Raw genomic sequence first — 10,918 nt, 5'->3', positions numbered from 1 at the left:
ATTGGATTTGAAACTGTCTCATTGCTGTTTATCAATAAAACTTTGAAAAAAAAAACTAGTTGTTCACTGGTAGGATTCTCACCCTGACTAAGTATATATGCTGATACCTGTGAACTAAGCAACTGTACTGAAGAAAGCAATATATAATGGAAGGGCCACACTTGCAATGTCATTCTGGTCTTCGTCCTTGTAAAATGCTGCATATGGTTAGATTTCTAAATTTTTGTGTAAAAATATGTAATTGTTTATTCATATTTTTAAATTGTTTTTAAACTTTTTCTCCATATTTTGTAGAATTAATGTTTAACATATCAATACTAGATGGAAAATACCTGTTCCATGTTATGCCTGAGATGCTTGATATTCAGACAGATAGTGAGGTTAAACCCAACTCATTTGTTGTAGGGTGATAATAAGCTTCTCTTCTGGAAGGTTAACAAACTAAGTTTGCAGACCAAAAATTAGAGAGAAAGAAGGGCTGCAAGGACAGTTGACATTTTGGCCCTAGCCTTTCAAGACCAGTGAACACTCAGGACATAGGAGAATTTGTACTGTAACATCATGTAACTCAGTTGTGTCCCAAATTTTCTGTTCAAGGAGATTGTGGGGCCACAGAAGAATGTGATTGATGATGCAGAGTGTTCCTAAGGAGAGTCTTATGGAGAGGAAATATTCTCTCAGGGTTTCACAGAGAGCAAATTGGTCAAGTAATGGCCGTGACTCATCCACATGGCTGACACTGACAAAGGATCTGCAAACTGTGGTAGAGGGTAACAGGATAAATCCGAGGGTACTTGACTGACCTTATCAGATACAAAAGCTACATTTCTTGTTATATAGGTGTTGCTTTATCTTGGTCTTAACCATTCAGCAGAAAAGTATAAACACGAAGTATAAAAAGTAAAGCCATATCAATATGCTGAGCTGTAAAAGGCTTAAGTCAGCAACTTCTGACATTGCCAGTCCTATGGATAACCCACTACTATTATGGACTACTGGTCTATATTGGATTATTTTGCTGAATTCTCGCACCTACAATATTTAAATGGCAGTGGAATACCCATCTCTAACAAAACTAAGCAAAAAAAGGGGATATAAAGGAAGGACCATTTTGTATATGTATATACAAAATAGGGTAGATATGCAGCTACTTTCTCTTAATTCAATGAGAAAAAAGATTTTTAATAATAGTATTTAGACAGGATATCATGTCTGCATCTTGTACTATGAATAAGCACTAAGAAGATAACAATATTCAATGTATTAATTATTGAAACTGTCCTATTAATTGGTTTTGAAACTGTCTCATTGCTATGTATTTCTCAATAAAACTAATAAAAGAAAGATAAAAGAAAAGTTTGAATAATGAAGTTGTCCATATTTGTGGACAGAAGATCCAATGTTATTAATTTCTCAAATACCCTTACCCAAATTGTTTTATAAATACAATAGTATCCTAGTACATATTCTAATTGTATTTTCCCTCCTTTCCTTTCTTCTTTTTATATAAATGGGGATGGTGGTTGTAAAATTTATAGGGGGAAAAGTTAGATTAGCCAAAACAACCTGAAAAAAAGGGAAGGCTCATACTGAATACTACACTATAAAGCTACACTGCATTAATCAAGAAAGTGTCTTGTAAGCAAAAGATTAGTCATTTAGGAAATTGAAAAAAGGTAGTTTCTTCAACATGGTGCTGTAACAAGGATAGCCATATGAAAGACAGCAGAGTTTGTTGGGTGGGGGAGAAAATAAGCTTTCTTTGTACCATAACCCATAAGAGAACAAAATGATAAATTGTACTTTACCTCATTTAGTTCTTCGGGCTTGGGGGCAGAGGTACATGTGAGAACTTTTCTAGCTGAAGTTTTAGCTATGGCTGCTCAAGTTATGTGATAGAACTGTGTAGGTCGTATGTAGTACAAATGCCCTTCTTCTTTCTAATGCTGTGGTATTAACTCCACTTTTGAGCCCTTTACCCAGTACACAGTGTTGGCCTTCAGATACTTGTGTGGAATGCCAGCCTTCACACTGGTTCGCAGCATAGGCTGGACCCTGACAGTACTCTTCTATTTGCTGATGGGATATAACTAGCTTCTCTAGTATCTTTTACTCTGGAAATTTGTTTTTCAAGGAAATTCAAGCCTCTAGGGTTGCAGTGAGGGTCTGTGCAACATCTGAAATTGAGAATAGATTTGGACTTGGTTTTCTTTCTGTTACCTGGCTGTGGAACTCTGCGAAAGTGATTAACTCTCACTGAGGCCAAATTCCCTCAAATGTAGAATTGAGGTTCATTCACTCACTCAACAAACTGTATGTATTAATTGTGAGTTAGGCATTGAACCAGGAGCTAGGAATACAGTGGTGAAAAAGTTGGTAAGATCTTTTCCCTCAGAGCATTTTCAGTCTAAAGCATAGGAATGAGTCCTTAGAGTGTTAGTATAAAGATAAATAAGAACATATGTGGGTAGTGGATACCTTGGATCATCATTGCTACTGACATCTTTTCTGGAAACCGTCTATTCTCTTTAAAGTCCTTTCCACAATTATTTGGCCCAGATTATCTGCTTTAAGATAAGACAATATTAGCTCTCCATGGTTCCATTGTTAGTCTCTGCCTAATGCCTTAAGTGGAGGAGATATTAACTTTAGAAATATAAACAGATATGTAATAGCATATAGCTTGGGAGACCTGAAAAATCTATAACAAGAGAGAACGGGGAGGCAGGGAGCTGAGGCATGAAGAAAACTGCACGGACAAAGAGCTCTGATGACAGAATCCTCCCTGGCTGCAGTCCCATTCTGAGATCTAGGTGTGTTTCTGCCCTTGGGTTCCATGACACATCTGTTTCTTCACCTATATAATAATTCTGCTTAAACAACGAATTCAAAGTGGCCCATGTTACTCTTAGCCAATACATGGGGGGCACTCAATAAGTGGTAGCTACTATAATCATTGCTTATGAAAATGACTTTCTCATGTCTTCCATGTGCTCACACTTTTGTGCAGAATGTGACTCTCTCTCCAGTTCTCAGTTGCCACTAAATTCTGGAGCACATCCCAGAGAGCTTCAACTAGATTTCTCAGGGAACAGCAAAACCAAATCTAAATGTCTAAAACAGAAATTGCCTTCTCTAGTCAATTCACTTAGCTTCCTCGGCTTCCATTAAATTCATTCACTCATCTGCTCCAAATTCTGGGCATTGTCCTAGGTTTTCTCTGCTTCCTCATTTCTCACACCCCGTCATTCAACAAGTGATATCGATTCAGTTTCCTGAATACCTTGGGAATGCCTCCTCCTGACTTTCCTTCCATCATTACCGCTCCCCCATCTTGCCCAAGGCCACAACTCTTTTTTTTTTTTTAGACCACAACTCTTACCAGTTTCTTTTAAAAAATTTTATTATATTAGTACATGTTCACAGTATATGAAGTTTACATTCATCTTAGAGAGTAGGTGTGTATTCATAACACATCTTGGTTCTTCTTTGTTCCCTTCCTACATGCACCCACCTTCCTCCCTCCAGATCTTCCTTGTCTCCATTTTCATTATTATTTTTAGTTCATGTTTACAACATACAATGTTTCTATTCATTATTGGTATTTAGTACATGTGCACGATACATGTTAAATCTTTTTATGTCCTTTCACCCTGTGCTTGGTGTCTTGGACCCTTTCCCACTTGCAAAAATTCTATTTGCGTGCTTCCTTCTATCCTTTATTTTGCTCTTTATTTGTATTTTTCTGGACTCAACTGAGAGATACCATATGGTATTTAAACTCATGTGTCTGATTTATTTCCCTTGATACTATATTTTCTGGGTGTATCCATTTTCTTACAAATGTCTTGCATTTATTATTTATAGCCAGGTTATATTCCATTATGTCCAGGTCACACATTTTCTGTATCTGTTCATCTGTTGATGGACGTACAGGCCGCTTCCAGGTTTTGTTTTATATCTCACTCTCCTCATTTCAGCCCCCCTGAATTGTTTAGAAAATAAGTTGATCAAATCATCTACAGGGTAAGCAGCCATCCTAGTTTGGATTTCAGTCAGAGCTTTCCTGAGCCATAGAACTGTCCTTGCTATAATTAGGAAGTGTCAGGCAAAAGAAATAATTGGTCACTGCCCAGCTTGAACTATTTAAATGATTTCTCATTAGATGCAGCTGAGCTTTTCAGTACAGCCTTTCTTCATCTCAACTCTGTTTTCCATGCTGATATTTTCTCACATGGCTCATGCCTCTTTGTCTTCTTTTAAGGAAACACTGGTATCAAATTCTACTGGTAGAATGCATAGTATAGTTTCATACCTTTGTGCTTTTCCATGGCTGTTTTTGTGCCTACAGTAACTTTCTTCTGTGAAAACCAAATTATCATATTAAACCTTGCCCAACTTTCCACTTGCTCTGAGTCTTTCTTTTCTTTTCTTTCCTTCCTCCCTCCCTCCCTCCCTCCCTCCCTCCCTCCCTTTTTTCCTTCCTTCCTTTTTTCCTTCTTTCCTTCCTTCCATCTTTCTATATTTGGCAGAGGGTCTCACTACACAGCTTGGACTCATCTCCTGTTTTCAGCCTTGCCAACACTGGAATTCAGGTGTGCACCACCATGCCCAGTCTCAGTGGCTGGCTCAGTGTGCCTGGGGGCAGGGCTGGTGCAGCATTGGTGTTAGGGATCGAACCCCAGTCCCTGAGCTTGCCTAAGCAGGTGCTTAGTCTGCCGAGCTATCTTGCTGGCCCTAAGAAGTCTTTCTTGATGCCTTTTCTCCTTAAAGATTCAGTTCCTTTGAGTTATCTGATCTCCTTGTGCATATTCCTATTGTTGCCCTGATCACACTACAGACCCTCCTGCAATTGTGATGGCTTATAGCTTAATACCATCATAAACTGAAAATATCATCAATAGAAAATGCATTTAATGTAGTTAACCTACTTAATGTCATAAATTATCCAGACACAACATTGAAGAGAATCAGTTGCTTGTTATGATTTTGTGGCAGACCAAAGCTCCAGTTCTGTGCTGCTGCCTAATATCACACGAAGAGATCATAAACATATATTAGCCTGGAAAAAGATGAAAATTCACATTTGAAGTATAGTTTCTACTGACTGTGACTTTTATAAATATCACAAGGTTAAAAATCATAATTCAAGATGTCACAAGTTTGGAGCCATCTGTAAAATGCAATAATTTTGGTTATATGTCATCTCGAACACCTCTTAACATACTATTTTCATTTTGCCTTTGAGGAAATGGTTCCAAGAAGTCAGTTGAGTTCCTTGAAATCACACAAGGCTTATCAAACCTAGGTTTTCTGACATGAAGCCACTAATCTTTTTACTAGAACTACGTGCTTATTTACCTGATCATCATTGTGATACCCAGAATAATTGTCCTAGAGATGTCCCTGGAACTTGTGAATTCTGTTATTTTGCGTGGGTAGAGGACTTGCAGAAGGGTCAAATTAAAGATCTACAGATGGGAGGAATTACCAGGAATTGCCTACATGTGCCCGCTGTGATCATAAGGGTCCTCAGAGAAAGGAGGAGGAAGGCCAGCATCAGAGAGAAGAGCTATGAAGGGGGAAGAAGGAGTGCACTGTGAAGATGAAGGGCAGAGGCCACCAGCAAGGCCTGTGGGTTGCTTCTAGAAGATGGAAAGAGCAAGGAAATGGATTTTCACTTTGAGCCTCTTGGAGGAATGCAATTCGGACACCACCATAATTTTTGCCTTGTAAGACTTATTTCAAACTTCTAACCTCCAGGATTGTAAAAGAAAAATCTGTGCTTATTTTATGCCACAAAATTTGTAGTCTGTTACAGTGGCAACAGGGAGCCAATACAATGATAACTTATTATTAGTCTAAATCAGTATTTCATACCATAGTTCCAGTCTATTAAGTCACCAGGTGCCAGGTCCAGAATCAATTTGTGTTCTCTGCCATCAATTGTAGGGTAATAAAGACATAGTTTGAATAAATATTATGGGTTTGTTTAGTAGAAGTCCAGCTCATTTTTCAAACAGAATTCTAATACTGTACAAAATGAATCAGTGTCCCGTGAAAAGTAATCATGTGGCTCAACTATTCTGGGAGGATCTAATTCTCTGTGAATATGGTACTCCCTGAATGCATGCTTGTGGTAATTCTCTTTCTTCTCATCTCTCCAGTTTTTAATTTAACTGGTGAATTTTCACAGCTATGGTATCTTTGCTCTGTTAGATCAAATGTCTTGTAAACTTCACTGAAATGTCCTCTACTCAAAAGATGTAAAAACAGATATCTGTCACTGAGAATTGGATACACTTTAAATTGTGAAACATCTTCATTATGCATCCTTTTAATTCCCTGCTGTGTAAATTTCTAACCCTTTTTAGCCTTTCCAGCTCAGCCTGGATTTCTGCTTCCTCCTCCTTCGGATGGCCTAATCTGCATTTAAAGATTTCTTCTTGCTTGTGGTATTCTGCAAATGTTAGCATTTCATTTTCAGCTGTATTGGTTATCTTTTCTTTTGTTTCTGCATATTGGTTGCTGGGGGCGCCTGACCTTTTGCTAACATTTTCCATTGTCTTTCTGTTTCTTCCCTCTGAGAATTTATCCTTCCCTGTTTCTTGACAAGATACTGGAGAGCATAACCATCTGTCCAATGTTCAGTAAAGGAGACCCCACGTGGGACAGTAGCACAGTGGCCTAATCGCAAGCAGGCTTGCAAGCTCTTATCTGTACATGCCATCTTTTCTTGTTTTGACTTTTCTATGAGGAGTTTCTTACTCATTGTGAAACACTCATTTAATCTTTTTTTTTTTTTTTTTCTTTTTTTTGTATTTCTCTAGGGACTATTTTGTTACCTGGTACAAAAGTGGAGCAGAGCCCAGCTCCTCTCTGTGCCAGCTGCTCTGTGGCAAGTTGGGGTTTTGCTAGCATCACAGACACGAGGGTTGGTAGTGCAGCCTCCTTTGAAGCACTGCCATCTAAACCATAGAGGGGCTGCTCTATATGGTAAGAGACTGGATAAGGAACATGTGATGAGAATCGTGTGACTGGTGGAACGCTTGTGCCAGGGCTGGTTCCTGGCCCACTTCCCCCAGCAAACTCAGTCATCACTAATTTTATGTCCCCTAGGAGTGCCTTTCCTTTGGCTAGTTTCATATGACTCAGCTTTTCTTTTCTGATTTCACTGGTCATTCTGCTTTTTTTCTGAGTCTTTATTTCTTTTGCACTCAAGGGTCCCACACTGTACAAACGCTGGTTGGGAAGACTCACTATTGAGTGGCCTGGTACCAATTCCAACTCCAGTAAACCTGGCCTCTAATTCCTGTCATCTTGGGTCCAGGCTATGTAATTCTTCCATCATTTCTACCTCTCACCTGCTACTGCTACTGCTCTATGCTCCTCCCAGGGGGGCCCTGGCCTGGCTATGGGCTGTTCCTGTCTTCCCTGAGTAGGCCCGGGGTGGAGTCAGGGCCTTTCCCCCCCCCCCCATAATTTTATTGGAAACAAATAGCATGAGACAGTTTCAAATCAAATTGGTAGAACAGTTTCAATAATTAACACATTGCATACATTCTTCCTAGTGGTTAATTGCTGTACAAGATGCAGACATGATATCCTATTTACAAACACCATTAGAACAAATCCCTCTGTTCATTAAGATATATCTATCCTAACCACTTTGAATACACAGATACAAAATGGACATTCATCTGTATCCCGTTTTTTTAAGTTCCGTTATTTGAATATTATGTGTGTAAACTCAGCAAAATAGTCTAAAAGAGTCCAGTAGCCCATAATAATATTGGGTCTTCCGCTTGACTGGCAATGCCAGAAATTGTTGACCTAAGTTCCCTACAGCTCAACATAACAGCATGGCTTTACTTCTTCTATTTCGTTTTTATACTTTTCTGTTGGATGGTTAAGACCAAGGTAAAGCAGGACCTATGCAACAAGAGTTGTAGCTTTTGGGTCTGATAAAGTCAGTGAAATCCCCTCAGGATTTATCCTGAGATCCTGTACCTCAGATCAGGGCCTTTTTTGAGCACTGCAAAGCCTGCCTAGGCAGCCGGGCTCCATGAAAGGGCAGGTGGGGGAGGGGGGCCATGGAGGCCTCAGATCCCCAGGCTCTCATACACAGTTAGGTGCTATACATGGGGGAGGGTGCAGGACTGGCCTCCTGATGCTGGACAAAGGCAAAGGGAGGCATAGGAGGGCCCAGGCCAGGCCAGAAGGTGGGGGCCTGCTTGGCTTGGAGCCACTCAGGTGTGACACTCACATTATTTTAAAGAAATGATATTTTAAAAGGGGAAGTTAAAGGCTGAGGGTTAGCATGGTCGTCAAGTGCTGTACAAGGCCTTGGGTTTGTGCCTCAGCATGACCCCCCTTCAAAAAAAAAAAAAAGGGTGAGGAGGGGTTCAGATGAGTCTGGAGAGCTGTGTTCATTGTCCTCTTAGTGATTAGTGAATTAGACAGAATGTCTTTCTTCCCAGTTTTGTGTGGTGAGCGAAATCCATCCCATTAGGGATTATAAGAGAAGTAAGATAGTAGATGACTGGATACATGGTCTGATATATGGGCATACATACTGTGGAACAAAATAAGGCAGAATAGGGATGATTGCGACTTAAAAGAAGGTCTATTTTATATGGAGTTGGGGTCAGGGAAGGCCTCGTAAGGCTTGGCACTGTGGACAGATAATGGTAGAGGTAAAATGAAAGCCTTTATTGCTGGTGCGGGAGAGCTGCCCGAGATTGCAAGCACTCTCGGGGGAGGAAACTGGGGAATGAGCTTTTATCTGGTTGGGCTAGGAGTGCAGTTTACATGGGCAGGCGAACTGTCATGTCACAAGAGGATTGGAGGGTGGTTGGTGTGCTAAAAGGAAGCAGGAAATTTATTTTGAGAGTCGAACAAGAATAAGGAAGTTAGTCTTGGAGGGACATGTCATCTTTGGGTCCATCTTCATATTGGGTCATCACCATGCTGACCTAGAGTTCCATAAAGGCAGAAACTAGCAGCCTAATTCAGAAGGTGACTTAGGCAAAGATCAGACAGAAGTGAGAGCTTAAGCCATGCTCCCAGGGCAAGTGTTTTCTAGGAAAGAAAAATGTGTATAAAGGCCCTGTGTTGGGAGTTGTTTGGCACATTTAAAGACAAGGAACACGTGTGCCTGGAGTAGATTGAACAAGCAGGGGGAAGAGATAGAGGACAAGATTATAAATGTAGTACAGGAGGGTCAAGATCATATGACACAAAGCAGTAACTAAGTAGAAAAGTTTTGAAATAGGCCACAGGGTTGTCCAGATACCAATGAAAGATGAAGTAGTTTTTGATATGTATTGTACACTGGGTGGAAGTAAGGGTAGAAAATTTGTAAGCTTAGAGTAAACCAACCTTATTTGTCCTTTATTTGGGAGAAAATAGATTGAAAGGAAAATCAGATTTTGCTGCAGAGCCAATGAAGTGAAGATGAAAATGATAAAAATTTATAGAGTACTTTAAATATATTATTCCTTTCATCTTCTACTTCCTATTTTGCAAGTGAATTATAAAGTAGGTAAGCAGCTTTCCCCAGATCAAAGGAGGACCTAACCTCAGGCAGTCCAGCTGCAGAGTCTAAGCTCTTAATCACAACAGTTGGCTGCCAAAGAGCATTTAGAAACCCAGGTTCTGTAAGAACCCAAGCAAGTTAGGCCCACCATGTGTGATTGGAACTGGAACTAAGTAGGATTTATGTGCTAAATTAGACAAAGTTTACTCTGTCAACTCTGTCATATCCTACTAATGTGTCAGACTCACTCAGTGTGTACAGCTGACTTTGGAGCCTGCACTGCTTGAGGCATGAGATTCCAAGTGGTATAGTAAGAGCTTACTTTGTGTCTATAAACAACTGGCTGAATATGAGTGTGGTGAATCATTACCTGGGAAGGTGTATTCCCATGATGTGTCCAAATCCTACTGGTATGTCCATGGTTTGTCTCATTAATGACTGCTGCCAAGAATGCAGAGATTTAATCTGAGGTGATAGCATCCAATTATGTGGGAACATTGTGGGAATGAATACTCCCTAGAAGAAACCTACTGTCAAGAATTCAAGAAGTATTTTAGGGTAACAAGATGCAAGAATCCAAAGCAATAGTGTCCGAGGTATCTTTTCCAAACATCATTGCCAAAGAAAATAGAGTTTAATGGAGGTCAAAACAGATAGATTGTTTCTTTCTTTTTTTTCCAGAGAGGGTAGGGAAGGTCATGTGATCAGAAGCCTTATATATCCATACTATGCTGGTTAGGAAAAGAGAGCTGCTGGGGGCATTATAGAAATAAGGGATATAATGTACAAATTAGACATTATGTGAATGGCAGCAGACAGAGTGTAAAGTACTGGAAGACTTCCAGAAGTTTATAGAAAAAGTCACTATGAGGGGCCGGGGAAATAGCTCAGTAGAGTAAGCACTTGCCTGGCAAGTGCAAGGGCCTGCGTTCAATCCCTGGTTCTGCCAACAAGAGAGAGAGAGAGAGAGAGAGAGAGAGAGAGAGAGAGAGAGAAAGTCACTGTGGAAGGCAGGCTACATCTGGCCTCCCTGACCTCCTCAGAGTAATGGCTTCCTCTTTCATCCCATCTATATCTCACAAATTTTCCTTCATTGGCACATTGTATTCCAGAACTATATAGAAAGGGGTTCTGGTAAATGTGGCTCCTAGACTTTGAAGAGTGTGGAAATCATGATGATGCCAGCACATGAGGCAGCAGACGTGATAGAGGAGAATCATCGTCATCATCGTTGTCATCATCATCATCATCTTCTTCTTTCCTTCTTTCCTTCTTTCTTTCTTTCTTTCTTTCTTTCTTTCTTTCTTCTTCTCCTTCTTCTTCTTCTTCTCCTTCTTCTTCTTCTTCTTCTTCTTCTTCTTCTTCTTCTTCTTCTTCTTC

General features: G+C 40.0%; 1 pseudogene; it reads right to left on the bottom strand.

The window, feature by feature from the left end:
* Positions 1–5,992: 5,992 nt before the first annotated feature.
* Positions 5,993–6,793, bottom strand: LOC101565222 (annotated as a pseudogene).
* Positions 6,794–10,918: the final 4,125 nt, after the last annotated feature.

This window comes from Octodon degus, unplaced genomic scaffold, assembly GCF_000260255.1.
Source record: "Octodon degus isolate 3935 unplaced genomic scaffold, OctDeg1.0 scaffold00048, whole genome shotgun sequence".
NCBI lineage: Eukaryota > Metazoa > Chordata > Mammalia > Rodentia > Octodontidae > Octodon > Octodon degus.
This window is presented reverse-complemented; position numbering and strand designations above follow the sequence as displayed.